The following is a 26,805-nucleotide window of genomic DNA, read 5'->3' as shown; positions in this document are numbered from 1 at the left end:
TTTCTATTATCAATATTATTATCATTTATATTTATTTATTATTAGTATAATTATATTTTTTTCTATTTTTTAATTTAATTTTTAATTTTTAATTTCTTTACCTATTTAAATTAGAATGTTTTCTAAAATATATTTTTAGATTCTAGATATTTATTTATTTAATCAATTTATTAGTTTAATTCGAGAAATATTTAACCTTAATTTATTTATTTATTCTAATAAACAAAATTGTTTTATTTGGACAACCATTAGAGGTGTAATTATTTATTAATTTATACTTATTTAATCATTTAGTTGGTCCTAGCATTTTTAGTTAGTCATAACTTAAAATAAAATTTAAAAAAATCTTAATTTTACTTAGTCAAAATTAGTTAGGTAAATATTTATTTGGAAAGTCAACATATATTTATTTGAACCTTTATAGAGTATTATTTTGATTTAATAAATATATTTTTATATAAATTTAGTCAAAATTAGTTAGAGTCCTCATTCATTAATTAAAATATTATATAGTGGGTCAAAGCTAGTCGTTATATTCTAACCGTTGAAATATTTACTCGCTTCATCACTATCACTATTTAATCTATTGCCAAGGTCTGACTTTGCATCTTGTCTTGATGATGGACCACACTAGTTGGTTCGAAACGCATCGACAAAATACTTTGGATGTGATTAGTGCTGAAAAATGTTTGAAAAATCATAATTATGGATCACAAAAGCCTACATTTGGAAATTACCACCCTGCACGAAAGCATTATTATTTCTGAGTAAAAGCGAAGGACAAAAACATAAATGTCTATGAAAAGTCCACAAAAAGAAAAAGACATAATTCAGGCCTCTCATACGAGAAAACAACCCACATTATATAGTCATCACCATTTATATCACTCAACAAAAATGAACCAGAGATTTAAATAGATATACATCTATCACATGAAGTCTGTCAAAAAGGAAACATACAGACCATTGGACAAAAACTAGATCCCATCAGTAAACTTGTAGTATAGGCAAAAACCACGAAGTGACCTGTCAAGTGATGAAAGGTTGATGATCATACTTTTGGATCGACCCGTCTATGAGCTCTTGGAAGTGCCAGTTTCCCAGAACCTGTTGAACACCCTCTTTAGAAAAGAGGTTTGCCTCAATGTTTTGTTCCCGTAGGTGTGGAAAACATAAATAAAATCAAAATGATGATTGATGAAGTGAATTTCCTCAATGATTGGAAGCAAAATATGATTTTGACATCTTTGCATTGCATTAAACCAAATTATGACATTCAAAGAATCCCCGAAAACTTACAAGGTACTTATGCCTAGTTCCCTTGCCCAACACAGAAATAGTTTCAAATATAGAAGCTTTGTATAGTTATTTGTTCTTGATCCTAGGCCTTTTTTAGATTTTAAGTGAATTTCACTGTCGAGATGAATTATCAAACTGCCCCCACACTATCCTTGAGCATCGAATGCTCCCTCGAAATAAGACCACGAGATTTGTGGGTTGATTTGTTCTTCTCTTATAACTTGTGGAGCTTGTCTCGATTGGGATGTTGGGAGTAAAGAGTAGATTGTTGCAATTTCAGAGGCTATGAGAGTTGGAGTCAAAGATTTGTCTCTAAAAATTCCTTTGTTTCTTGTCAACCATATTCCCCAACTTATTAAGGGTGGGACATTTCTTAATTTTCATCTCTCACAGAATTCCACCAATTTTGTCAGGCTTCCCCTATGTTGATACCTCTCCATTAAAGTCTAAGATCCAGAAGGCTCAACGATGCTTCCCAAACTTCAAGGTAAAAGGACATTTTATAAAAATATGGTTGATTATTTCTTCTTCATTTTTACACAACACACACCAACCTGGCCCATGTTTGTTCCTTTTCTGAAGATTATCCCATGTCGGGACTTTGATCATGAGTAGGCACCAAAGGAACAACCTTGCCTTAGTTGAGCACTCCAACTTCCACAAGGGATTCCACCACCAGAGTTGGTGGCCCCGTACTCTTCTTTCAATTTGGTGGTTGTAACCAAATTTTGGGGAGTTAATTCATGTTTGTGCATGGACCCATCTGAGTTCATCTTCCCCATCCTGAATCTTGACTTGTGATATTTGTAATTATTTAATGTAATCCTGCAAAGGAGCTTCAAATATTGCATCTAGATTTAGTTGTTCAACCAATTTCTAACATTGATGCTAGAAAGAAGAACCATATTCATTTGTCAATTGGTTTAGGAAAAGAATCCCTTGATCATTAAGAGTTATAACTAGATCCATAGGGAGTTCATGTTCTTCTCTACACCCCACCCATGGGTCAATACCAATTCTGATTTTTTCTCCATTTCCTATATGCCAAGCTAGACTTACTTCAGTTACTCTAAAGGATTCCACTGTAGCTTTCCAGATTACTAAAGAATTTGGGACTCTCTTGTCCATCCTTTGTGCCTACCCCTCAATGGAGAGCGGGTAGACATATTTTCTTTTGACCACTAATGTCAATAGGTTTTCCATAGAGAGTACACACCACCCAGATTTTGCTACAAGAGAACTAGTAAAAACAGGAAGATCCCATCCTCCCCAAGCTTTTGGTAAAGCTATTTTTTCCCATGCCACCCAGGGGAGAGCTCCTTTTTCCTTTGCTCCTGCCCATAGGAAATGACTTCACATCTTCCTAATAGATTTCATGATCCTTTTTGGAATCCACATGAGAGCAATCTAATAAACATGAATTTCCACTAGGACTGATTTGATCAACACCAACCTCCCAACCCTCGAGATCCATTTGAAACTCTAATGTTTAATACATTTTTCAATCCTGGCCAGGAGCCACTTCTAGTATTTTATTTATAGGAGTCATGTTTTATGTGGAACCCCAAGTATTTGTGACGATCCTTCATGAGTTTTGCTTCAAAAGGAAGGAAATCTCGTGACCTCTAGATTTCTCCCTATGATAAACCTTCACGTACCAAAGTCGAATTTTGCTCATTTATACACATACCAGTAGCTTTTAGGAACAAGTTTAGGATCTCTTTCAACTGTTGAAGTTCCCACCTAAACCCATTGCAGAACAAGAGAATATCATCTATGAACAATAGATGCATTATGTATATATTTGTAGCTACCTCAATCCCTTTCACATCTCCTCTACATTTTGCTGCTAGAATCAACCTGCTTAAACCTTCAACGAACAACAAGAACGAGAGGGGTGAGAGGGGGCATCCCTGTCTGAGGCCTCTCTGAGCATGAAAGAAGGGGGAAGTCACCCTACTTATTAGCACAATAAAGCTCACATTGGTGACACACCCCATAATCTAGTTAATAAAAGAAATATCAAATCCCAAATGGGTGAGCATTAATTGGAGATCCAACTAATTCTGTCATATGGCTTGGACAGGGCAATTTTTGCAATCAAACATTTTCTTTTTCTATTTTTAAGGATGTGCATTGCTTCTTGAGCGACTCTTATGGCCTCATGAATGTGGCATCCATCTAGAAACCCAAATTGTTCCCTGAATATATTGTTGGATGAAATGGGATTGATATGAGTAGCAATGATTTTGGCTATTAGTTTGTAGATGCAGTTGCACATAGATATGGGTCTAAATTCCTCAAAATATTGGGGGTCATCATTTCTCGGGATTAAGGCCAAGAAAGTAGAATTGAAGGGATCGTACATCTGTCCCTTAAGCCTTGAGTCCTCCACTACCAAGAGTAAATCATATCCTATGAGCTCAAAAAATTTTGGAAAAACTCAACAGTCCAGCCATCAAGCCCTGGGCTCTTGTCCTTATGCATGGATTTGATGACATCTTCCACCTCTCCTTTTGTGATTGGGACGATTAAATGGTCATTGTCTTCCTCCTTTGCAAATCTTTGGAAAAATTAGGCAACCTGTATTACTTCTGCAATTCTTGCTTGTTTAAGTCCTCTATAAAGGGATATGAAGTGGTCTTTTCCAAAGGAGACTAATTCATCAAAGGTTTTTTCAATACTACCATTTTTCGCTCAGAATTTCCCATATGGTATAGATATTCTTTCTTCCTTTTACATTAAAATATATATATATATATATAATATATAATAATAATAAATAAATAAGTTTAGACACCACTAGCTAACCATATAGCTCTACTTTTCAATCTCCATTTTTCTTCTTTGTCCTTTAAAATATTTATTTTGGAAATTTCCATTTGTTTTATTCTTTCCCTAGATTCTTCTGACTCATAACTGTCCCCCTCTGGGATTTCCACCCTCTCCAATTCTTCTTCAATACTTTTTAGTTCTGCCTGCTCCCTTAGCCTTTTTTGTTTCACCTAGTTAATAGTAGCATTTTTCATTATTTTGAGATTCTCCATAAACTTCTAGGCTATGGAGGGTCCCTGATATGGGTTGTATGAGTCCCAAGTAGCCTTAAACAGCTCATTGTAGCTCTCCCCCTGGATCCAAGAGGGATTAAATTTGAAAGGGCTTTCGGGATTCCCATTGCTCCCTTTTAATTCGAGAAAAAATGGGAAATGGTCAAACTCTTCGCTTCCCCCCCCCCATTGTCGGAATAGCGATATTATTTTGATTATATTTTCATCTATTAGGAACCGATCCAACCTCTTTGCCACCCTCAGTAAGCGCATGCGTCTGTTCCTCCATGTTTGTTTATATTTGATTAGATTTATATCTATCATCTTGTTATCCACCGATTTTCTTGTGAAAAAGTCATCCAAAGGATCTGCTTGTGCCTGAGGTCCCCAGGTTTCGGATATACCTAAGGAGAAATTTAAATCCCCACCCACCACAACATTTGGATCATTCATGAAAGATTTTGACAAGAGGGAGTTCCAGAAAGAGACCCTGTCCTAACACGAGCCATATATATTGATAAGAGGGAGGTGCATGCTTAAATTTTGGGAGTAAACTTTTGTGCCTAGAACCAAGAATTTATGGGCCTAAAACAACTGGATTTGAAACCCATGGCTAGACCCATTTATCTTCCCTTCGCATCAGAGATAACGAAGAACCATCCTTGGAGCATTTTGTTGAGTGATTCAGACACAATTTATCCACTGCCTAAGGTTTCCTGAAGCATTATAACATTCGGGCCAGATTCCTTAATAAGACTTTTAAGAGCTAGATTCTTACGAGTGTTAGCTAGCCCTCTACAATTAAATGATAAAACAATCATTTGGGAACCTCCCCTAGGGCCTACGCCTCTCTAAGCGCCCCTTCCATAGAAAGTTGTTTCCCATCTGTTATATCCATTTTGGGTTTTAATTAGGCTTTGGAGATATTAGATTACCTACCTATGGTTTTCCCCATTCCTTATGGAAATGGAACATCTCCAAGTCCCCCCACAAGGCCAATGGAGACCTCCTTCTTATCCCTAGGGCGAATATCATAGTGAGAGGCCAAGGAAGACAAGGTAGGGGATATAGAAGGCTTCCGGACATGATGGGTTATAACAGGATGGTTTATAATAGAAATAGAGGTTATAATATTGTCCAAGGCATTTGATAGGCTACAGTGTGGAGAAAGTTCAAAGTTTATAGGCATGGAGGGACCAAGCCTTGAACCAACATCAAGAAATGAATGCATCATAGAGGAAATAGAAGAAAACGAGTGTAATATAGTACCAGTTGGTTGAGAGTGAGGACCGGGGATTTCTTGAATTGTTTGCACTTCCATATGCTGATTGTTCCCAAGGACCTCTTGGTGAAAGTTCTCCTACGGTGGTTCAAATTCCACCTCCATAGGGATGGGACGAATCTCCCTCTATTCAACCTATTCATGTACCTGATTGGCCCCTTTTGCGCCGATCGCTGCAACCCCTTCCTCTCTTGTGATGCTTTGTTGTCTTCTCCTTATTTGAAATCCCAGTGGATAATCCTGAGCCAAGTAGATGTGTTTATGGAATCGGTGACAACGGAAGGACAAATCCTCATAATCTATTAACTGAGAGTGCGTATATCCTTGAAGGTGCAAATAATTTTTTTCGGAAAAACCTTCTCTCGGGTCTAACTTTACCATAATTTTGGCCACTATCCTAGCTCTTGTAACCTTGAAAGACATATATACTTCTAAAAACAGACCCAATTTGTTTCCTATTGCTATAAAAACATCTTTCATCCAGAACTAAGGAGGCAGGGCTGGCAAGCATACCCAAATTGGAACCTCCTTGAGTTTTTCTCGTTGTGCATCAAATAGGGGAGTCCATCTTTTAAACAGTATCGAAGATGAACAAATGCTCCAACATCTTCCCTTTTCCCTCCCAACAATAATTGATTCTGACATTGTCGTGGCAGTTTCAATTTGAATGTCAACCCCAAGGACTAAATTAGGGTTTTCCACCTTTTTTTGATACAATTGCCCTTCTTCCTCTTAGATCCAGATCTTTGGGCGTTCTCCTTCTCTAAATATTTTGTATGGACATATTGCCCTTGAGTTGAATTTGAACATTTGAGGGCTCTTTTGGTTCCAGACCTTCTGTCAATAAAACTAGCCTTGGGTCCCCTCAACTCCCTTCAAAGGTTTTCTCTCTCTCTAGGGACTGCCTAAAGTCAACCATCAAAGAACCCAAGAGACCAATCCTTTGTTGGTATCCATTTTTCTTATCCGGGATTGTCTAACTGGTGTCTCCTTCAAATATTTCTCCTGCCATGCCTAACAACCCTTGTGTTTCTCCAACCTTTGTCAGTAAGATATCAACCAGTCTCTCTTCTCCTAAGAATTCCTTTGAACTGCCTTCTAGTCGAGAGTGTCTTACAACATGGTCCTCATTATGGACATTCTTCGAAGAAAGTGGTTTAAGGACTCGTTCGGCCACTCCCTTGCCATTAAAACTCATAGAACCAGGAATTCAGTGCTTAAGGCCCTCATTTCCCCAATGCCCACTGTTATGTGAGATTTATGACTGTAGACAGAAATATGTCCCCTAGGTTTGGTGGCTAACCTAGAACAACAGAATGACAAAGGACCCAATGTTTTCCTTAAAGTAAGTAGATGAGCGGAAGAAACCTACTTGGAATCTATCATATGTTTCACTCCTTCTTTGGCTTGAATGCTCCAATCCTAGCTCTAACGGCAAAAATTAGAACCCGTACAACCAGACAACACAAGCCAAGAAAATACGAGATCTATCTAGCATCAACTATCTACTTCATCCAATAGATCAACATGGTATTGAAATACATGAAATAATGACATCACATATAGGAAAACAAAATAACTCTTTGTATTGATATAAATGGAGTGAGTTACAACCATAAATAGGTGTCAATCTTGTAGAAGAGCTCCTCCAAGTTGTTGACTTGTCCTTCCTTTGTCACAAAGTGTACCTCCAATCACCCTAAATGCATGAAAGGATAACTCTCACAACAACAGCATAAGGGTAGAGTCACTCTCCAAAGCCCAACCTATTGCATATGGAAGGTTGTAAATATATAGAGGAGTGAGGTAAGTTGGAAGATCTTACCCTTTTACCAATCTTGGGATTGATATCCACTCTTGATGGGAGGATGAGATCTAAGGATAAGGGATGGAAACTCCAAGGTAGGATAGGATATGATTCAATTTTTTTATCTAAGGTAAATGGTTACAACAAATTCTGGAAGCTTTTGGAAATGGAGGCTTTAGGATTCTCTCTCTTTTTCTCGAATTTCTAGAACCAACGCAGGTGAAAGGAGAGAAACCTGCAGGTGAACGTTGTCCAGCAAGAGGCCAAGGTGCGTTGGTCCTAAAACTGGCTCAGATGATGCAGTTCATGGCAGAAATTGCGGGGAATCACAGAGTCATGCATAGGGCTTTGTGCAATGATGATGTAAAGGGGGAATAGGATGTGAATGATCCTATTAGGAAGCTGACTGATCAGATGAGACAAAATAGCCTAGAACACCCACAACTCTTCACTATGTCTTCTAAACCACTCATAAACTCTAATACTTGTGAAGAAAATGCAAAAAAATCTGGGGGTTTTGTGGAACTTACCACGATATCCGTTGCCAAGAGGGTTTGTTCCAGGGATTTCGCTAGCAAAACCTAACAGTCCTTATGTGCTTTGATCGCTTCCTACAAGGATTCCCTTTCTAGAGAACCCTTATTGTCCTCTAAAAAACCAAATTTTCCTTACAACAACAGCTCCTTCCCATAATAAACCATTGTGACAGTTGGGGATATAGCTGGAAGCCTGACCTTGTCTAGGTTTTGTCAAGTAGGCTTTAGTCCCCAAACTGTCAAGATGTCCTTCGACTCTGGTTCCAGGTAGACAAAATCATTAGGGTTGACCATTTTCCCCCTTGTGTAATTTTTTATTTTATTTCACTGCCCTCTCCAAGCCACTTGAGCCCTTCTTGCATAGTGAACAAAAGGTGTAATCGTTCTTTGCTAAGCCATGTTACTGGTTCATACTGCAAACATTGTTTGTAAAAACCCTAAAACCACCCATCTTTCCTCCTCTGACCATATGTAGACAAAGGTCTAACGCGGTATGACAATCATACCCTTAGCAAAGCCATGTTTCAACAAACCCTAGGAGCCTGCTACAGGAAACCCTAAGCTCCATCCTTACCTCACTCTTGAATTGTGTTTACCTCAATGCCCACTAAAATTCCAGACTCTCGACTTACTCTGGACCAACGTTTTCTTTCTCCCTCCTGCTCTCGATTATGCTCATTCTTAATAATATTATTTATATTATATAAATTTCACATCTTTATATATAAAAGTCTTCTCATTTCTTATTTTATTAAAACCTTGATTTAATCTGTATGGAATATCTAAAGAATAATTTTAGTAGTAGTGAGGATAAAAGGTTTAGATATATCTAAAAAATAATTATAACTTTTTGCTTTTAGATTTAATAAAAAATATTTTAAAATTAAATTAAAATAAAATATTGTAATTGTGAAATGAGTTATGGCTTTTGGGCATGTGATATTGATAAGTCATGGTATTAGCCCATGGTATTGTAACAAAATCTATTTACAAGTTGATAAGATCCATGGTTAATAATCTTGTTATATATGGTATTGTAACAAAACCTATTTACAAGTTGATAATATCCATGGTTAATAATCTTGTTATATTGTAAGTTTATTGTAAGTATTAAGTTTTTACGTGCTTATTAATTAAATTTAAATATGATTCCTGAATAATTATTTTAATCTATATGGTAAAATTGATCTTAATTTAAAACTACTATTTATACATTATATGTTTAGAAGAAGAGCATATGGAGAATATTCCAAATATGGATGCACAAGCACAACATGGTAACCAAGCACATGGAGATGTTGTAGATTAGTGAAGAACCCGCGACCCATGTCTATAAGGGTACTAAATTAGTAGAAATCAAAGCACCGGAACAATAAAAAGAGGAAACACTCAACGAAAAGAGAACCCATGTATATGAGCATTCAGACTCAGACAAAGAAGTCACTTTGCAGGCAGTTGGAAATTAATTGGTAATGGTAACAGTTGATCCCAATCACGGGGTCTTGTAAAAGGTTAAAAAAAAGGCAAAAATAAGAAGATAAGTGATGTATTGTTTTACGGTTTTCTTATTATTGTTCATCAACGGAAAGACTAACATGACCGAATACTCAACAACATCTACAAAATGTAATTTGCCCTTGTTTTAGGTTGAAAAAAAATTCAATTTTTTATTTGAACAAAAAAAGTTATATATTTTAATGTGATATGTATATTACAAGTTTCTTTTATCTAAAAAATGTTCTTGATTTTATTAATAAAACAAAATTACAATATAACAAATTGATTTTATTTTTAAAATTTTATCTTTTTAACTTTTTATTATTAATTAAGCCAACATTTAAATGTTTACACTTATTTACGAACACTACAACATATACCCCATATTGGGCTCTATATTACTTTTAACCTTTTTTTTTTAAATTGAGCTGACATGTAAATGTTTACAAACATTTACACCACTACAACATCACCCCCATACTGGTTTGTAGAGTGCCTCTCAACCCAATAATGAAACTTTTATAAACAAATATACTTCTTCCAAAGACCTCCAAAATAGTGATGGTTTGTGATTTTTTTTCGGTTAATTTGTCGACTTTAATTATTTCATAATTCAAATATACAAAATAACAATTTTATTGTCATTGCCAACCACAAAGGAAACCAAACCAATGATAATAGAGACGTTGAAGGTTCGTCTAACTCTAATCTAGAACAAAACACGTGATTGTTAATGGTAGCATAGAGATTACAAAAGAACGGTTGGGTATAACAAATTGTCCATAGTTGCGTAACATAGAAAATAGTAAATTTCAATTCTGAAAACACAAGCATAAAAAGATAATAGACCCGGGCCTCATCCTTCATTGAAAGAAATTGTAGGGGTAGGATCCTGAGTGCTCGGTCTTGGTGATGTTTGTCTCCTGAATTCAAGATTTGTTTCTATATGTGCCAATTGAGTATCCAGACTAACCAGATAGGATCAAAAATGATTTTGAACCCATCAAATATCATTGAGATGGACAATTATCTCGTTTTTGGTCCTCTTACTTCTCCTGGATGACTTTTCCTAACATCATTTTTTTGATAATACAGAGTGATAAAGTGGAGATACTAATTCTAGTGGCCACTTGTGTGTTTAGGATCTAAAACCCAATCAACAACTTGATGTGAATCTCCAAATTATAGTGGGAATTCTTATCACAAATCACCTGAGCTTTAAGCAGTTGGATTTTGTCTTGAAATTTTGGGGGTAGTCACATGGAAGATTAAAGTACTTTGGATTTGCGACTGGGCTTGGGGCCTATCAGAGGGATTTCAACCAACTGACCCAAGTCTTGTTCACATCCATTGTTGAGGCATTGTGATATTGAGGCACGTAAACCCAACTATTGAAGCCCAAAGAGACAAAAGGAGTTCGGGGGATTGGAAACCAAAGTGAGGCCAACACACAACAAGTAGAGTGGAGAACTTCAAGGACAAGGGTGGTAGGTATGCTAGAGGCCTAAGGAACCGTAGATGAGTGGTATAAAAAAGACAATGTGCTAGGAGGTCTGTTGTGCGTTGGAAGAGGGCTAGGCCACCTTGCCCCTAGGTACCACACAGAGCCTTCACAAAAAAAAAAAATTAAACCAAACAAAACCAGAGTAACAGAACTATAACTAATAGACCATTTAAAAGAAAATAAAAGTAGAGGAAATATTAGTGGGTTTGTTGGAGTCAAGTGTAGGCACCCTCCCTATGACGACATTTTTGTTTTACCCATAAGTAATGTAGTTAAGTCTCGAAATTCAACCATAAGTTGGTAAACATTTTCATCTTTAAACTAGTTGGTCGCTAGCAACATCCATTACAAGCATCACATAGTAATTAAAAACCCATCAACATTGGAAACACATAAATATTAAGGAATATACATCAATAGTCCAAAATTTACAATTTAACCCTCATATCATTTACTTTTACAATCTCGTTAGTATTTATACAACAATACGCATGTAATAAAACCTTATGGAAACACGAGGTATCGTTCACCAAGGGTGAATATTTGATTTCGGCTTCCTTGCTTCTTGCGCTACCTTGTTATTGTCTACGTACACGTGTAAAGCATGTTGCATCCAGACCAAATGTCATTGAATCACCGGTTGACCTCCCAACCTAATCCTTGTGTATTCTTCTTCCTCACTGACCCTCGAGCTACAATGGGGTTGTAAAGTAGAGGAATAATACTAGTCGATGGAGGAGATCACTCTTGGCTCAAGAGTTCCCTCTCTAATGACCTCCAGCTCACCAAACTCACTACAAGCTTCGTAGTCACTCGCAATAGAATTATGTAATTCATCTAACAATAGGGCAAAAAGTCCTCTTTCCCATAGCTTGCCCCTTATTTTGTAGGAGGCTTCATAGGTGACACTTGGAACTTCATGCATAAATATTATTTTTATTAATATAAAATTTTGATTATTCATCCACTCATGTGTCAACCCTCTCCTAATTTACTTATTTAATTTTTTATTCAAAAATAATATTTTTCCTCGCCCAGACATGGCTCCCTATTTCTTCTCCTAGTTGTCTCTTGATCCCCCTTTTATACTGCTTATTTTGTGTTCATTACTGCAATCAACTGGTAGGTCTCAGATTTGGTTCCCCAACTACACCCTAGTTTAACTCAAACTGACTCTTAGATCCTTGTGTTGACTCTTGCCACATGGAGGTTCTCTCAAGAAACTATATTTCTCTAATTTGATTTATTATTCTTTATTTTCATTCACCACCCTCTTTTCTTAATGAGGTTAAACTATTATAGGATTAATGCTTCTAATTAACTCTATGCCCCTTCCCCCCCTTTTCTTATTAAAACCTTACATGGTTTGGAGTTACTTTCTATGCACATTATCTACCTAAGATTTTCCAAATGTGGGAAGGGTAGATTTCTCAATTAATCCAATCTTTTTATTTCTTCCTATTATCCATTTACCCCAAGATTTAGTTTTGATTTAGTTAACTTAGTTCTTAAATCTCACTTACTTCATTATGTGAATTAGTATGATTTCCATGTCTTAATTATATTTTAGTAGATTCTTGTTGATGGCAAGGGTGCCATGTTGGTCGTACCCTTCAAGAACTTCCCTTTGAAGTTCGAAGGGTGTCATGCCAATCAGTTTCTTCTTGATGCCAACAGTGCCAAGTCAGTCGTGCCCTTTAGGAACTTCCCTTTTGAAGTTCCAAGGGTGTCATTCCACTTGCCCTTCAACCATCCAGTGACTACGAGGGGGAAACAAGGTGTGATGATGGTTATTGCTATCCTCTCTTATGTCACCCTCTATAGTGAGACTAATGGTGTTGGAAATCAAGGAATCCACCTTGATGTGTGCCCCTAGTAAAATCCTTATAATTGACCTAATCTAGGGCATGCCCCTATGACATCATGATCTTCAAGGTGAAGGTATCCCAACACCTTTCAGCGCAAGTCACAACGAGAGTGCTAGCAGGTAGAATAAGGTAAATTTTCCTACCCCTCCCTTGAAGTTCAATCTATCTATATATCCCCATCACCCATGTGTGAGTCATTCAACCAAGCAACTAACCTGTGCCTACAACCACTAACATGTCATTAGAATTCACAACATAATTTTAAATTGAACTTTAAAATTTTTGAGACAATAGTATGTAATTCAAACCAAACTAAAGGTTGTCGACTCATCACATGCAAGTGCATTTGGGTAGTCTCCTACCACACTCAATAATCATCAGTAATACTTGATTCATAATATTAGTCATCAATATAATTTTGTATGCTAAATCATCATCATGACATAATCATAAACATCTTTGTAACTATGAGCAAGAACTAATCTAGATTCTAAGCAGACACATAATGAATCCATCATATGATTAGACATAGTCATAAAACACGTCCATCACAATTATTATCATCATAACATCAAACCAGGAAAAACAATTATTATCACATCCACTCATAGTAAGAGTCAAATATTTGGATCCTCAACTTGAGGTCCTCAAAGAATAATGTATCAAGGCTAATGTCATATTAGCCTCAGTTAACTAGAGTGGGCACTGCATCAATCTCTCGAAAACCCCAGAAGAATTATGATACATATCGTCCTGCCAAGTGACACACAAGCTTATTTTTTTTCTAAGTAATACTATTCTATTGAAAAGAAGCAAAATAAAAATACAGCGAGGCGCCGGCCTCTACGGTGCTAAACAAAGTTATGTCAAAAATTATCAACAGACTAAACTCAACTACCCAACAAGGGGAAACCAATCCGAGTGAACCCAAGAAAAAGCCCACGCAGGGGTCTCAAGACTTAACTTATAAAGGCCCACACAGGGGTCCTAGATCTAAGCAGTCAAAAACGTGCCAGAAGGTTCGAAAAACAAAAGGAAAAAAAAAACCTCAGATAACAATCTCGTAAGAACACCTGGCGACAAGATCATCAGTCTGGATGAACCCCCTAGATGTCATCAGGGGTGGGCTCTTCTACAATGCGACACGCGTACTCATACTAGTCATCTCTGCTGACGTGCCGCGTAGGATTCCACTAACTGCTTGTATGCCTGCTGAGCTGCCCTCAGCTACATGTTTGTCTGACGTGTCACCCAGGATGCCTCCAACTGCCTTCGTGCCACCCGCTCTGCCTTCAATAGCATGCTTGCTACCATCTAGCACCTCTCCATGCAAAATGCCAATTTGCCCTGCCATCTGTTGCTTGCCTGGTTCACGATCATCCCTATTCCTCTTAACAACCTTCTGCTGCTCGTCGTTGTTCCTTTTCTCAGGTCCAAGGTCGTGGGTTTGAGCATTCTGCTCAACCTGCGGACTGAATTCCTCACTGAAGGTTATAGTGACAGTGGCTATGATAATTGGACGAAGCAACGTACTCTAGAAGCGAAATTGGGTTGTGTGGTGAGAGGGGTGAGGGGGGTGGGGAGATTGGCTATTTGGGTAGTTGCGTTCACTCTTCAAGCACCATGGGCCTTTGATCTACCTCTACCACTACGAGTATCAGGGCATATTTCAGAGAAGGGACCACGAGAATGAATGGTAGAAGGGGAAGAGGAAGGAGAAGCAAGTTCAGGGCTGGGCGTTGCAGGGGGGCAAATGCTTCCGCCTCGACTACCCCCTCTTCTACTGTGCATTCGATGGCGAGTGCGTGCCATGACTGTATTGATTTCAGAGTTTGCAGTAGGGGAGACAGAGGTATCTCTAGGATTGAAGTGGCTATTCAAAAAAGGAGCAGAGGAATTTTGAGTGTAATTCAACACACAGTGAGGTGTTTGGGAGAAATGGAAGCCATTTCCCAAATCAACACAGTTGAGAATCCAACAACGCCTACCAGTGATGGTGCGAGAGCTCGGCTCCGCAGCTTGAGGTGGGAAAGAGCAATTTAGCAGGGGAGGGATGAATGAATTGTGGTTTGTGGAGGCCATAGCCTTATGCCTGTTGCGAGTTTCTCGACTTGAGCACCAGAGTAATGGTGCCTGCAGGTCGACTGTAACTTGCCATAAATTGGCATGGAAGGGGACGCGGGTGGCCATGTGGCCTAGTCGCCTGCCGTCCTTCTGTCTAATCTTCATTAACTGCATCATAATCACCCGCATCTGGGTAGTGACACACAAGTTGATTGCATATAAACCCATGAACAATTGGAAATTAAAGAGAATCCAACTAATGAAATGGAGTAAACGATGGAAGGATAAACCAGGAGGGCCTAGAGCTTCCACTACTATTAAGTCACCAATGTAGGTGCTAGGAGGGAAAAATATCACAAGCAACCCGACAACCTAACATTGACAACAAATATTAGCAATTTCCCCCCAACTATTTCAAGAAGTTGAGGAGGTATCAGAGGTTTTCGAATTAATGCTTTACATTGTCACTGAGCATTGACGTGTGTGATTGCATGGGATAGATTATCCACACCATTCCCCTCTTTAATGCTTGGGGTGATGGCGGGGTGACAATTTTACTCCCCTCCCTCCCTAGCACACATTTAAACACCCCCATTGGGGTGATGGTTTTGATCCTAGGAAGAAGGTTGTTAATCTTTACTCCTTAGAGCTCATTCATAAAGCAATCAAAATTCTAAGCAAGGGTTTGGGATTTGTTGTTTCTCCTAGAAGCATTCCATTTGAGAGCATTATTTGTAACATTGAGAATGGGACTCATGGCCTCACCTTATATTCAAAAATTAAGTTTACTATGGAGCTTGAAGAAGAAGGTAGAATTCCTTTCTAGATGTCCTCATGATTGGAAAGGAGGATGGTACTTTGGGACACCAGATCTTCAGGAAGAAAACCCACATTGAGAGCTATCTTCATGTTGATTCGTGCAATCATCCTTCCCAAAAATTTTGGGTCCTTAACACTCTTGCTGTTAGAGCCCTTAGAATTTCCGACGCCGACCACCTTGATAAGCAGATTAAGCACTTAACCTCTATTTTTAAGAATATAGGATATAAAGAAAAGGTTATTAAGAGAGCTATAAAAGTGCTGAAGGAAAAGTCCTCCCCAAGGGCCCTAGAGAAAACTGCGGGATAGTTTAACTTCCATTCATTCAAGGGGTTACCGATAAGATTCCAAGGCTTTAAGAAAGAGAGACATATTCACTCAGTTTACAACATGTGGAACAATCAATCAAAGAATGAGATTTGTCAAGGATAGCATCGATCAGCAATAGCTTAAGGGAGTCTACAAGATCGATTGTTCTTGCGGCATAAGTTACATTGGAGAGACAAGACGTTCCTTAAAGACAAGACTTAAAGAACACGGAGCAGATATCAAGAATGGGAGATCCCGCACCTCAGCTCTTGCAGAGCAATCCTCAAAAACCAAACAACATGTTTGTTTGGAGAACGCCAAAATTATCACTAGGGAAGATCATTATCAAAAGAGGAAAATCAGAGAAGCGTTTGAGATTGGGAAATGTTCGAATAACCTCAACAGGGATGGTGGGAATGAGATCAATGGAAATTGGCTCCCCCTGATTAGGCATATCAGTGCTGCCAGGTCTTCTGAGGTATAGTATTCTAGGTATGATCCCTCTCTCTTTACCTTGAAACCTTGAAACTACATTAATAAAAAATGATTAAATTAATAATTAATGATGATGATGATGGTGGTGGTTAACGTCCACTGAGACCAAATTGGTCTATTAGACCTATAATTTTCTTAGTTTTTAATTATCTGGCTCCTCGTCTTTCTTGGCGAGATTGGTGTTGTAGCTTTCTTTTTTTCTCTACAATCTTCCAACTTCCTTTATCTTGCATCTCCTTCATCTCTTCTAGTTCTTGGGACATTGGTGTCTTAGCTTCGCGATCTATTGTGTTCGTCCTTTTGAAGATAGTCGGAGAAGAAGTTTGGTCTAGGAGATTTTCTTTGCTATTAAATGAAGATTTATTTTGTGCGGTATTCGTATCCTCATAACTGTTGATTTGTTGGGCGGGGCTTTCTCCCTGCATGTCTTGAGATTTGTTTCTTTCTTGCCCTATTTCTTGTGATTCAGAGTTTTCTCTAGAGTATTCTTCTTTGATGACAGTGTAGTGTTCCTTTTGTGCTCCTTCCCACCATGTAGATCTGTGGTGGTTTTTTCTAGTAGAATTTTTCTGGGAGGCTTTTGGGCAATTTTTCGCTAGATGGCCTGTCTCAAAGCAGGATCGACATCTGAAGAGGACACTTTCATAATCGAGTTTCTGGTTCCACACATAGTCTTTACTTGTTAGGTTTATTTCAGCTGGGAATCCGGCGCTGAAGTCCATTTCCACACAGTTGCGTGCATAGGTGTTTCTGGCATATTCCTTTGTTTCTGTGCACCTGCAGTAAAATTTCCCAATTGCATTTCCAATGGCTTTTAGCGAGGAGAGATTCCAGAGATGTAAGGGTAGGCTTGGCAATCTCACCCAAACTGGTGCTGAGGTTATGACTGCTGTAGAGGGATCAAATGATGGGTTCCATGGCTTCATGAATAGGCCTGATTTTTCCCAAAACCAAGGGTCGGATTCTAGAATACATTGTCTACTTTCAGGATTTTCAAAATCTACTATAAAGAAACCCCTAGCACACGGGTAGATATTAATTTCATCAGAAATGACAGGCTTCCATACCTTCGAGATCCAATTGTGGAGAGCTGTCAGCTGTGGCCAAAAACCATTGAACTGGAAGATTAGGGCACTTTCGGAAAACTTCAAAACTTCATCGAGTGAGGCCTGGACCACCTGGACAGTGGGAGCTAGGGCTTCACTGACGATATCGGCAGGAGCTTGCCCTCCAAAAGCAGATGAGCCAACAGCTATTTTTGCGAAGCTCGAAGCCATATTTTACTTGCCCGTAGAACCCAGCCGCAGAGAAATAAGGCAGAAGAAAATTTATGAAATTGGGAAATAACATTTATAACATTATATCTTAAAATTTATGAAATAGCTATTATATCTTAAAATTTATGAAATAGCATTTTAACTTGCATCCATTAAATTGATTAAATTATTTATTATTAGTAAATAAAATAAATAACTTATTATTAATAGTTATTTATATATTAACCACACTTGTTGGTTCGAAACGCGTGGAAAAATGAATTTTGAAGTGATTATAGCCAAAAACCTTCTCTATAAAGTAAATAACTTATTATTAACTAAATAAATAATTATTAATAATACAAAAATATATTTATTTATGATGATGATGGTGGTGGTTAACGTCCACTGAGATCAAATTGGTCTATCGGACCTATAATTTTCTTAGTTTCTAATTGTCTGGCTCCTCGTCTTTCTTGGCGAGGTTGGTGCTTTAGCTTTCTTTTTTTCTCTACGGTCTTCCAACTTTCTTTATCTTGCATCTCCTTCATCTCTTCTGGTTCTTGGGACATTGGTGTCTTAGCTTCGCGATCTATTGTGTTCGTCCTTTTGAAGATAGTCGGAGAAGAAGTTTGGTCTAAGAGATTTGCTTTGCTGTTAAATGAAGATTTATTTTGTGCGGTATTCGAATCCTCATAATTGTTGATGCTTGAGGGGTTGTCGAGTTCACTCTTTTGTTGTTGGGTGGGGCTTCCCCCTGCTTGTCTTGAGAGTTGTTCCTTTCTTGCCCGATTTCTTGTGATTCAGAGTTTTCTCGAGAGTATTCTTCTTTGATGACAGTGTAGTGTTCTTTTTGTGCTCATTCCCACCATGTAGATCTGTGGTGATTTTTTTCTAGAAGAATATTTCTGGGAGGCTTTTGGGCAGTTTTTAGCTAGGTGGCCTGTCTCAAAGCACGATCGACATCTGAAGAGGACACTTTCATAATCGAGTTTCTCGTTCGGATTCTTAATATTATTTCTATTAAAAATCAAATGTTTAGCACTTCAATGTTTTTCTTATTATTAATAGATAGGAGTATTAATTTATTAATAATAATAGAATCGAAATTTTAAATAATTATATATTTCAATTACAAAATAAAGTAAAATAAAATATAATTTATTAAATTAATTCTCTTAGTTAGGTTTTTCATAGATATTAATAGTCATTTATTTCTAAAAATTACTTATAAATAAATAAACTAGGATATTAATATTAATTCACTAATAATAATAAAAATATATTAATTTATTTACTAATTTTATGTTTTAGGTAAAAATTTCAAAAATTAAAATCATTTATTATTAGATTAATTAATAAATCTCTTATCATATAAAAAGATGGGGCAAGATGATAAAAATTTCAAAAGATGATAAAAATTTCAAAAATTAAAAACATTTATTGTTAAATAAATTATTAAATCTCTTATTATAAAAGAGATATTAATAAAAAAAAAAATTAACTCTTTAGTCATTAGAAATTATTATTAAATAAAAAATAAAGTGTTATTAAAAAATAAATAAAATAAATTGTTATTAAAAATCAAAATAAAATAAATTATTATTAAGAATTACTTAAATAACTACATATAATTATAAATAATTATTATTATTATTATTAATTATTTGATGTAGGCTTAGGTTTATTAATATTAGTCGGCTTTTTGTGTTTTTGTTTATGCATTGGTATTTATCTGATTCTGGTCAGTAAACTTCTCCTTCAATCTATCATCCAATTTATGTCCTCAAGATGGATCCCCTTTGGGATTCGAAACGTCGACAAAATACACTTAATATTGTGGATGATCTGAATCACAATTTTCCAAAAGACAACCACAGAAGCTTAAAATCTAACATAATTTCCCTGTACGGAGGGGATATATGGAATGAGATATGTTCTCTCGAGAATTCAAGGATTAAGATTGAAAGAAGGGCTTCCAACCCGCAATTTGTGAAAAGTTGTCGTAACAATAAGATCATTCCTCTTTTTGCTCGTATAAAACACAAACTTCTTAATCAATATAATAATAATTCATTCTTAAATCTAGTTTGGCACTCATCTGTAGTGAGATCAAGAAAACTCGGGCTGCCTTGGATAAGCTTGGTCGTTCGGCCCTTACGAGTCACCTGAAGTTAGCCAGCGTTATTAATAATGATTTATGGAGAACTATTGATGTTAAGGCTGCAATTAAAGCTCAAAAAGAAGGGAAAAACTCTCATGAAAGATAGTCCAAAAAAATTTCCAGGTTAGGGAATGATCCTCCGAACACAGTTCCGGTTCAGTCCTCCAACGAGCTTAGCAGTTTCAACTTTATCTCCAAGGATTTGTTAGCTAGGGTGGGCATTACTGAGAAGAACGGCAAGCTAAAAAGACTTTGAAACAAACTTTGCATTTCTGGTAAGGATTTCAGTGGTTGGACAAACAATAATGTGATTGAAATAGGCAACATTGTCTTGAACGGCATTAGTTGTATTAGTCTGACCTCCAGTGAGCCCATTCATTCGATAACAATGTTCGATGTCTCCAAGGATGCTTATCAGATTAGGGTAGGCATAACCACTAAGGATAGCATTGTTTCTTCTCCCTTGGGTGAGCCGAGATATTCGATAACAATAGCAGCATCTGATGTCTCCAAGGACGCTTATCAGATTAGGGAAGCCGTAGTCACTGAGGACAACACTATTTTTTTTGCCTCTGATGAGCCCAGATATTTGATATCAACAACGTTTTATGTCTCCAAAGACTCTTATCAGATTAAATAAGGCATAGCCGCTAAGAATAACATTGTTTTTTCTGCCATTAGTTTCGATTCTGCAGAGAAACTCCATGGTAGAGATAACGAAATAATAAGGAAGGAAGTCTGGTTTAATAACTTGCCTAAAGACTGCGAAATTGATTCAAGAAGTTTAGGCAGCGGGGGTTTCTCTCTTAGAGAGAACAAAGGCTACCCTTAGGTCTGAGTCAATGTAGAACTCCCATTGAAGGTTGTTGAAAATAGCAACAAGAAATGCTAAAAATAGAAATGCTATAAATAACATTGCTATAAATAGCATTTTAGGTACCAGTGTTGGAAATAGCAACAAGGAATGATAAAATAGAAATGCTAAAAATAGCATTTCAGGATGGATTCCAATTTTAGTTAGTCCCTGAACTAGAATTGAGAATTAAAATTCGAATTTGATCTTAGCAGCCGTTTGAAAAATAATTAATTAATTCATCTTGAGTTAATTAGTTGGAGAAAATCAAACATGAAGTCTATGTGAAGACACGCAACAATTATCCCTTTGATTGAGGAAGTTATCCCTTAATTAAGGATATCAGGATGAGTTGTACTTTGAGTTGTAATTAGTTAGCTCAATTAACTGAGTTAAGTCTAGTTAGATTAGTTCCAACAGTTTGTGGAACTGATTGTGAGCTCAGTTAGCTAATGCATGCATGCATGTAACTAGTGTACTTCAGATAACTGAATATTCTCTCATAAATAACTCATGCATGTCAGTTCAGTCAGAGACCCAGTTGACATCAGAGGAAGGGACAGTGTACTATCAGTTGGAGGATTTTTCCTATATAGGAAACTCATCTATGCATAAGGAATCATCTCCTTCAGGATTGCGTAGTTATTTCAGAGGTCAGTGTTGTGTGTGAGGTGAGAATCACATAGGTTGCAGCTGGAGGACCCAGGAGAAACTGCGCAAGGAAATAGGAGGCTTGGAGGATTGAAGGAAGGCATATGTGTTGTCTATTCTGTCTATGAGCAGCAGTGAGGGATTGTACTAAGAGCTAGATAGCTTGTGAGCTAAAGCTTTGTGTAATCCTGAGATATTTCCACTTGTATGATAATACAGATAGCGGGGTTTTTAGTTGAGGCTTTCCCCAGAGTATTCTTCTGTGTTTCATGTGTGATTGAATCTTCTTCTTTGTTATATGTGTTCTGGTTGATCTTGCTCAAAATCGATTAAGCTTCCGCAAGTTTGTTTGTAGAAGTAGATCAAGTATTTTGCTTTAGTATATTGCATTATCAGGTGATCTACAGTGGGAAATTTCTACATGGTATCAGAGCAAAGGTGATCAAAGCGGAGAACAATATACAAAGAAGGGAGAAGTTCGAAGTTTTGAAGTTCTTGATTGTAGGTACATAATCGATTTCTTATCACATCTCAAAGTTCACCAATGGTGTTCAATGGCTTGAGACTCGAGTATGCCCTGGATGGTAGCTCGAATTACATAGCTTGGAAGGATCACATGGAAGTGGTATTAGAGAATAATGGTCTAAAGGACTTCATTGATCAAGAAGTCCCCAAGTCAGCAGCAGCTAATGCCCAATAATTGGCGGAATGGAAGAAATATGTGGCGAGAGCGAGGAGGATTCTTCTTGAGGGAGTTCGAGACCATATTCTCTCGAGTCTCCATGGGAAGGAGACACCATTTTCAATGTGGAAGACATTGAAGGATCTATATCAAAACAACAACGATCAGAGGAAGCTGGCGCTGAAAGGCAAGCTTTGGAAAATCAAGTCTGAAAAGGGTGACACGATCTCTACATATCTGAACAAGCTCACCACCTGCAGAGATGAGCTTGGAAGTGTAGGAATCATGACAGTCGATGATGATATGGTGAGTCTTACTCTCCTCGGTCTTCCTAAGAGCTGGCATAGCTACCAGGACCCAGTGAATGGAAGAGAGAAACTGTCGGATTAGGAACGACTGTGGTCGGATCTCATGCAGGAGGAGATCAGGAGGAGCACCAAAGATGGTTCTTCATCCAAGGATGATGAAGAAAATCTAGCCTTAGCCAGTAAGGCAAGAAAAGGGAAGGAGAAGGATTCTCATTCCAAATCAAGTTCTTCTCATGGTGGGAAGAAAATTGACAAATCTAAAGTGCAATGCTTTAATTGTCATGAGGTGGGCCATTATGCAACTAATTTTTCATTGAAGAAATCCAAGAAGGGATCCTTGGAAGGATTTGAAGGTGAGGCATTGGCCTCTCAGTTCGAATTGGATTTTACCCTCATCGCAAGCATGGTTTCATCAATGATGGGTTGTGGTTGGTTTCTTAACAGTGGAGCGTCATTCCACATGACTGACGATAAGATTTTGTTCAGTACCTTGGAGGAGAAAGACCTCCAGATACTCATAGAGATGGGTGATGATGAAAGGTATTGTGTTTCAGGTGAAGGTACGGTTGATTTTCAGAGGAAGCATGGAGCTCGCATCACCTTGACAGATGTGAACTATGTGCCAGGACTGAAGAAGAACTTGGTATCGATCACAATGCTGGAGGACAAAGGCTATGATGTAGTCTTCAGTAAGGGAAAGGTTTTCCTTAGACACATCACCACGAGACAGGTGAAGCAGATCGGTTCACGAGTCAAGAACCTGTATGCTCTTGAGGTTCAAGATGCATGCAAAGCCTTGAGGAGCAAGGCAACTGTTGGAGACTTGGTGGTTGAGAGGGAGAGTACATTACCTCTCAACATGCAGCACCAGAAGAAGTCTCAGAAAATTGTGGAGGAGCCACAATTGGTGAAGTAGCTTCAGGAGGTTGTGGAGCAGCCACAACTGGAGAAGCCGAGAGGAGACCGAGTGGAGGCATCCACTCATGCAAAGACCTCCAGTAGGGGGAAATTTTGAGCCAAGTGGGCAGAGGGATCACATGCATCCATACCTCCAGGTGGGAGGTGGGGTGATGTGAAGTGATAGTCCCAAGAAGGTTGAAATAGGGGTAGGATCCTTGAGGTACCCCGCCTCTTTAATTAGACCTTGCCACGGGAGCCCCGACGAGGAGTAGTAGGACTGGATGAGTGGGTAGAGACAAATGCGGATGGAGCAGTAGAGGAAGCTTCAGCATCAGAGGATGTTTCTAGCCCAATAGGAAGGTTAGTTGGGAGATCAGTTACTTACTTCTTAGTACTTGAGTTGCAGTGCAGCAGTGGGAAGCACGATGCAACATGATGAGAGGAGGTGCAGTGTAGATGCAGTGCTGGGAGACAGGACCAGCAGTAGCACGGATGAAACAGGAGGAATCAGTGGGATTGATGCAGTCAAAAAATCAAAGTGATAGAGGCTAGAGCAGTCAGATACTGAAGAGCATAAAGGTGCGGAGTTTTTAGTCGACAAAGGCAATAGCAGTCAGAGACTTTGATGACAGAGGCGTCATCCTCATTCAGGTTGGATATTTTTTGTTTCTAGAGTTGTTGGAGCAACAACACTTGAGAGAAGTGTTGCATGCAGAACATTCCAAAGGTTCAGGATTGGGTTCGAGTTGAATGCCTTTCTTATTAAGAGGGAGTGTTGAAAATAACAACAAGAAATGCTATAAATAGCATTTCAGGTACCAGTGTTGGAAATAGCAACAAGGAATGATAAAATAGAAATGCTAAAAATATCATTGCTATAAATAACATTTTGAGATAGATTCCAATTTTAGTTAGTCCCTGAACTAAAATTGAGAATTAAAATTCGAATTTGATCTTAATAGCTGTTTGAAAAATAATTAATTAATTCATCTTGAGTTAATTAGTTGGAGAAAATAAAACGTGAAGTCTATGTGAAGACATGCAACAGTTATCCCTTTGATTGAGGAAGTTATCCCTTAATTAAGGAGATCAGGATGAGTTGTACTTTGAGATGTAATTAGTTAGCTCAGTTAACTGAGTTAAGTCTAGTTAGATTAGTTCCAATAGTTTGTGGAACTGATTTTGAGTTCACTTAGTTAATGCATGCATGCATGCATGTAACTAGTGTACTTCAGATAACTGAATATTCTCTCATAAATAACTCATGCATGTATGTTCAGTCAAAGACCCAATTGAGATCAGAGGAAGGGACAATGTACTATCAGTTGGAGGATTTTTCCTATATAGGTTATTTCAGAGGTCAGTGTTGTGTGTGAGGTGAGAATCACACAGGTTGCAGTTGGAGGACCCAAGAGAAATTGCACAAGGAAATAGGAGGCTTGGAGTACTGAAGGAAGGCATATGTGTTGTCTATTCTGTCTATGAGTAGTAGTGAGGGATTGTACTGAGAGTTGGATAGCTTGTGAGCTAAAGCTTTGTGTAATCCTGAGATATTTCCACTTGTATGATAATACAGATAGCGGGGTTTTTAGCTGAGGCTTTCCCAAGAGTATTCTTCTGTGTTTCAAGTGTGATTGCATCTTCTTCTCTGTTATATGTGTTCTGGTTGGTCTTGCTCAAAATCGATTAAGCTTCCGCAAGTTTGATTGTAGAAGTAGATTAAGTATTTTTCTTTAGTACATTGCATAATCAATTTAATCTACAGTGAGAATTTCTACAAAGGTGAGTAAAAGTGTTTATGATGATTGCTGCAACATTGAGAATGTCTCTAAGGGCGGTTGCAGGTTTGATAAGCTGAACAATAGCAACTTGAAAACCGAAGTTCACAGCTCCAATGAAGTCGTAATCTCGATTAACGATAGTAATGGTTGCAGTTTTGAAGAGCCTAAAGATGAGCTCAACAACTGTTTGAATGAAGTCGTTAACGAAAACAATGATAACGACTCCATTGATTCCAACTTGGGAGGGAGGCATAAAAACCTAAGCATAGAAAAGCATTTTAAGGTTACTCCCCCTGGTTTTCAGCCTAGGAGTAATGAAAATTGCGAAAAGATTAGTTTTGTTTTTAACAACAAGGAGTTTTCGAACAACACTATTGTGAATAACCTTGTTTCAAAATTTGATCCTAGGAAGAAGGTTGTTAATCTTTCCTCCCTAGAAGCATTCCATTTGAGAGCATTATTTGTGACATTGAGAATGGGACTCATGGCCTCACCTTAGACACAAAGAAGATTTAAAATGTGAATGTTCCCTTATAATGAGGAAAGCCAAACTGCCAAAAAGTAATTTAAGCAAGGATGAGCAGGTTTCTCTCAAGTCCCTTCGTAATAATGACAAGATCATGGTGCTTAAGGCAGATAAAGGAGGAGTAACTGTTGTTTTAGATAAAGATGATTACATTCATAAAATGAACGATCATCTTAGTTGTGGTAGTTATAGGAGAATTAACACCAACCCCATTCCTAAGGTTATAAAAGAGGTTAAGAAGGCAATCTTGGAGTCCAACCTTGATGATAGATTAAAAAAGAAGTTAATTCCTTCCTGTGAGGTTATCCCTAGGATTTATGGGTTACCAAAAATTCACAAAGAAGGGATCCCTCTGAGACCAATAGTTAATACCATTGGATCCCCCACTTATGAGTTAGCTAAATATGTTGCTAAGGTTCTGAAGCCTCTAGTTGGGAACACAGACTCTTTTATAAAAGACTAATGATTTCGTAAAGCTTATCAAAAGTGAGAGGGTTGATAAGGATGGCATTTTGGTTAGTTTTGACGTAGTATCCTTATTTACCAAGATCCCCTTAGATGAGGTTGTTCATATTATAAAAGAGGTCACTGATCCAGAAACTGCAAATCTTGCGGAGATCTATTTGTGCTCCACTTTCTTTAGTTTCTGGGGGAGTTATTATGACAAAATACCTGGTGTCGTAATGGGTTCCCCCCTATCAGCAATAGTTGCCAAATTATACATGGAGTATTATGAGAAAAATTATCTTGACTCATACCCCTTGAAACTAGCTTGGTGGAAGAGATTTGTTGACGACACCAACTTAAAATGGACTTATGGTAGGATTGAACTTGAGAAGTTTTTTAATCATCTTAACTCTATCTCTTTAGAAATTAAGTTTAAAATGGAGCTTGAAGAAGAAGGTAGAATTCCTTTTTTAGATGTCCTCGTGATCAGAAAGGAGGATGGTACTTGGGGATACTAGGTCTTCAGGAAGAAAACCCACACCGAGAGCTATCTTCATGTTGATTTGTACCATCATCCCCCCCAAAAATTTGGGGTCCTTAACACTCTTGCTGTTAGAGCCCTCAAAAATTTTGACGCCAACCACCTTGGTAAGGAGATTAAGCACTTAACCTCTGTTTTTAAGAATATAGGATACAAAGAAAAGGATATT

The sequence above is a fragment of the Pinus tabuliformis genome, chromosome 7, assembly GCF_031772625.1.
Source record: "Pinus tabuliformis cultivar Carrire ecotype Pingquan chromosome 7, CPIR1, whole genome shotgun sequence".
Lineage (NCBI taxonomy): Eukaryota > Viridiplantae > Streptophyta > Pinopsida > Pinales > Pinaceae > Pinus > Pinus tabuliformis.
This window is presented reverse-complemented; position numbering follows the sequence as displayed.